Raw genomic sequence first — 4,923 nt, 5'->3', positions numbered from 1 at the left:
ATCTTCAATAATTAAAAGTAAAGGATACTGTCACATAAATATAAATACAGACCAATTAACAGAACAGAATATTCATAAGTAAAAACAAATAAATATTGAAGTTTGCTATATGATGAAGATGGCATCTTAAATTGGTTGGAAAAAAGGTGAACAATTCAGTAAACAGTTGGGACTGTTTTTTTTCAGGTAGCCATCTGAAAAAAATAAAGTAGATTCATACTTCACACTGTATATCAGGATAAACCAGAGAAGAGAGAAATTAATTATTTAAATGTAAAACATAATAATAAAAAGCACTCGACAGAAACATGGAATAATTCCTTTCTAATCTTAAAGTTTCAGAGAAATCCTTCCTAACCATGATTCAAGATTCAAATGCCATAAAGATGCCCTAGAATTCAATAAAGACCAGCTTCCCAATAGAAAAATGGGCAAGCTTCATGAACAGACAAAAGGTAGAAAAGGAAAACATATATGGCCCCCAAAGATGCTCATCCTGTCTCATAATAAGAAAAATGCAGAGAGCAGCCCAAGATGGCTGACTTTGAGGGCTGAGCATTGTATGAGGAGAAGGTGTACGTAGCTGCTAAATTCATCCTTCATGCTCCCACATGGGAATTTTATGAAGTATTCAATGATATTTGACTAATACTTAATAATGACACTCCTCAGCAATGGGGCAACACATGCATTTGCCCAGTATAACATGGATCAATTAATTCACGCCTGTGAAGACAGAGAAGGATATGAAGATCAGGTCTTAATTACAGAGCAAGGTGACCTAGGTAATAGATTTCTAGAACCAAGAAACAACATTTCCTTTAAATTTGATAATGTATGGAAAAAAGCAAGTGACTCCAAGCCACAGGAAGTAGATGGAGGTCTGAAATCTTGGAGAGAATCCTGTGACCCTGCTTTAACAGCCTACGTGAAAGATCATTATTCCAGTGGCTTCTGTCCTGTTTATGCTAAAACTATAGATGGGCAACAGACTATTCCTGCATGCATTGAAAGCCACCAGTTTCAGCCTTAAAACTTCTGAAGTGGTCATTAGAGTGGAAGTTCATTATCACACCACCTACAGCCCAGGTGGTTGGAGTGCTTCAGATTCACTATTATGAAGATGGCAGTGTTCAACTGGTTTGTCATAAAGATGTACAGGATTCACTAACTGTTTCAAATGAAGTCCAAACTGCCAAGAAATTTATTAAATCATAGGGAATGCAGAAAATGAGTATCAGACAGCAATTAGTGAAAACTATCAAACAATGTCAGATACCACATTCCAGGCTTTGCGCCAGCAGCTTCCAGTTACCTGCAGGAAATTCGACTGTAACAAGATACTCATCTACCCAGATTGGCAAAGAAATGCAGAATGCTTAAAGACTGAGTGTAGGATTCTTCAGTAGGAGGAAAGACAAGGATTTAATATGCAGTCATATGATAAATAAGTGATTTATAAGCAAGAGTGATATTTTGTTAGGGCTTTCAAAGTTAATAGGTTTTCCAGCTTGATAGAATACTGTAAAATCTATAGCATGGTCTTGATTCTTTTATGTTCTCTGCCTTGTAATTTTCTGTTATCGTTATATCTACATGTAAATCTTTTTGGTTGTTATTAATTCTGTGCTACACTTAATGATGGACAGAGAGAGCTCTAGCTTAGAGACATTTTGCTGTTTAGAAAGTTTTCCTGGGCCATGAAGCCCTGTTACTGATTTAGACAAGGTATTATGTTCATTGCTTTCTACCCCTATCCTTCCAAGTACTTCTGGTAATTCAGTGATTTTTCTAATCCACCAACAGCTAAAGAGGCTATGCTACAAACTATAGCTAAATAAAAGACACATCCTTCTCTCTCTGACTGCTTTGATCATTTATATCATCTCATAACTGTAGTTTTCCAAAGATTGATTTGGGACATTTCAGGTCCTTTTTTGGAAGGCAACGGAAGTTACAGCTTTTCTGGGAAACATGTTTTTAAATCCAAAGTCTTTAACCACATTCCCTGCACATGAACATGTTTGCTTTTTCTCCTTCTCTCATCTCCTTCCCATCTAGTATCATGACACTTATAGACATCTGCATTTTTATAAGAATTTTTTTCGTTTATTTTTAAAAATGTTCAAGAACTGCTGACATACTGTGGATGTAGTGTATAACACTTGAAAAATGTAGATATTGAAGGAATGATAAGTATCCTGCCCTTTTTATACTTTGTGGCAGGATTGTGCTATAAGCAAATGAATCAAGCAACTGTGTAAATCATAAACAAAAACTAATGAACCGAAGTGAAAAGTATAACTTCCATGCAATATCTTTCTATTCTAACCTGTTATTTAAGGGAATATTAGTGATTTCTTCTCAACAGGATGTAAAACGTATTCCAAATTACTCTTCCTCTGTCCTGCCTGCCAAGAACTCAAGTATAACTGTGGCATAGCAGCTTTTCCAAAGTATATTGGTTATACACAGGTTTGTGTGTCATCTCAGAATACACAGCTGACATAGATATGATACAATATGATATATGATATGATATGACTGGTGATGGCAGGTTAACATTGTTTACACATCTATGGCCAGGCCTTAAGGGAAGAACAGTCCTTTGAAGAACCAGATAGTGTCTTCCCACCTATCTCCAAATACATGTCAGAAAAGAAGGGTGTTTGTGCTTTGACTTTGTTTTTGTTCAGTAATATGATCAAGCAAGAGTTTGTTTCCAAGTGGCCCATTGAGCTGTGTAAGCATTTTATCTTGAATAAAATACATAGTATCATTTGTTATTCATGCTACCCATCCATATCATGCTATCTTTTGTATCAGATAGTCTAATAGAAATGAATCCATTTTGTTCAGAAAGAAAGAATCAAAGAAAGAAGGAAAGAAAGAATGAAAGAAAACAAAAAATAGAAAGAAAGAAACATACAATTGCTGAGATTGGCAACCACCCCCAAAACTGATAATTCATTTTATTAGCAAGGCTGTGGAAAATTAAATATTCTCATACATTCCTAATGGGTAGTATAAACTCCAATAAAGGGCAATTTGGCATTAGCTATCAAAATTATGAATAAAGGCTACACTTTCAGTGATCATTTCTATACTTCATTACGAGAGTAGTTTCTCCAAGATGTATTGCTAACAGTAAAAAAAAAATCAAGGTATCAAACACAGTATAGTATACTATGTAAGAAAGGAAGTAAAATAAGAGTATATATTCATAGTTACATAAAGAACCCTGGAAAAAATATGCATTTACTGGGATTAACTGACTGGGTGGAGGCAGGGTAAATCAGAAAGACAGGAGAGGAGTAGGAGCAAAACTTTTCGCTCTATAAGTTTCATTGTCGTTTGGGTTTTTGAACCATATGAATATATTGCTTATTCGAGAAAAGGTAAACTAAAATTAAAGATGAGATGAACATTTTAGGCAACAATAACTAGCTGAAGAAAGAGGGGTTGTTCAATGAGTCTATAAAATATGCAACAAACCTTGTCATGTTTGAAAAAAGAATAGAAACACTGAATTATGTTACATGTATTAAAACATTTTACAGTTAAGTGTACATATTAAAAACAAGGACAATGACGAAAAGAACAGCAATGCAAACTGTAGTTTCTAGGCCAGTGTAGGGAAGGAAAGGGAATATAGAAAGCATTATCAATCCCACAGAAGGATGGAAAGGGAAAGTGTTTTTTAAAAAAATGGTGAAAAAAAATACAAAATGAGTTGGTAGAAAAAACTCTCCAAATATTGCAATCATAATACATTTAAATATATGCAATCCACTAACTAAGAGGCAATTGTCAGAATAGATACACACATGGCTATTTGTTGCAGCATTATTTATAACAGCAAAAGACTAGAAACAACTCAAATGTTTTCTTAATAGAGGTCTGGTACGTCCACAAAACAAGGTACTATGCAGTTTTGAAAAGGAACAAATAATATCTCTACATACTCTGAGGGAGTGATGCCCAAAGTTTATTGTTTATTTTTTAAAAAGCAGGCTGGATAAAAGTGTGTATGAAATCATACCAGCTACATAAGGGATGAGAAATGAATAAATAAGTACATGTATGTGTATATATGTATATATATACATGTATATATATATATATATATACATATATATCTTCCTTTATGTATATATTTGTATTTAAAAGGGAAAGATAAGCCACAATATAAAGGAAAGTGATTTCCTATGGGAGGTGGGAACAATAGCATAAAGAGACAGGGAGAAAAGCTAGCCTTTGGGTAAATCTCCTTCTCTAGAGTTGACTTGGGAACCATGTAAGTATATTACACAATTTTAACATAACTTTTTAGAAAATCAATTCTCAAACAATAGAGAGGATAAATACAGTTTAGTATTTGATAGCACAACAGGGTGACTATGGTTATTAATTTAATTTTACATTTAAAAATAATTAAAAGAATATAATTGGATTATTTGTAACACAAAAGATAAATGCTTGAGGTGATAGATACTCCATTGATCCTGATATGATTATTACACATTGCATGCCTGTATCAAAATAATCTCATATATCCCATAAATGTATACACCTACTATGTACCCACGAAAATTAAAAATTAAAAATTTTAAGTCAAAAGCAAAATGAAACAAATGAACCTGTGTATCCAAAAGCTAATATAATCACATATAAACTTTAAAACATAACAACGTTGATGTACATTCTAACAGGATACATCTTAAGGTGAGGACAAAAATATCTGTAAAAGAATCTTAAACTCTTTGTAGTAATCATATTTTTGGTGGCACAGCACTGGTATTGATATTATGAAACTGTTATCTGTATATGGTGGGTTAACACAAATGATTGTATGTTGTTGTCTTGAGAACCAGGATTTTATTTGTAGGAGAAAGAGGATGCAGATTGTTGAGGTGAAGTAAA

General features: G+C 33.5%; 1 pseudogene; it reads left to right on the top strand.

Moving 5' to 3' along the window:
- Positions 1–534: 534 nt before the first annotated feature.
- On the top strand, positions 535–1,383 carry LOC100412383 (F-actin-capping protein subunit alpha-1 pseudogene; annotated as a pseudogene).
- The last annotated feature ends 3,540 nt before the right edge of the window (positions 1,384–4,923 follow it).

Source organism: Callithrix jacchus, chromosome X (genome assembly GCF_049354715.1).
Source record: "Callithrix jacchus isolate 240 chromosome X, calJac240_pri, whole genome shotgun sequence".
Taxonomy (NCBI): Eukaryota; Metazoa; Chordata; class Mammalia; order Primates; family Cebidae; genus Callithrix; species Callithrix jacchus.
Note: the sequence above shows the minus strand (reverse complement) of the source record. Positions and strands in the feature narration are given on the sequence as shown.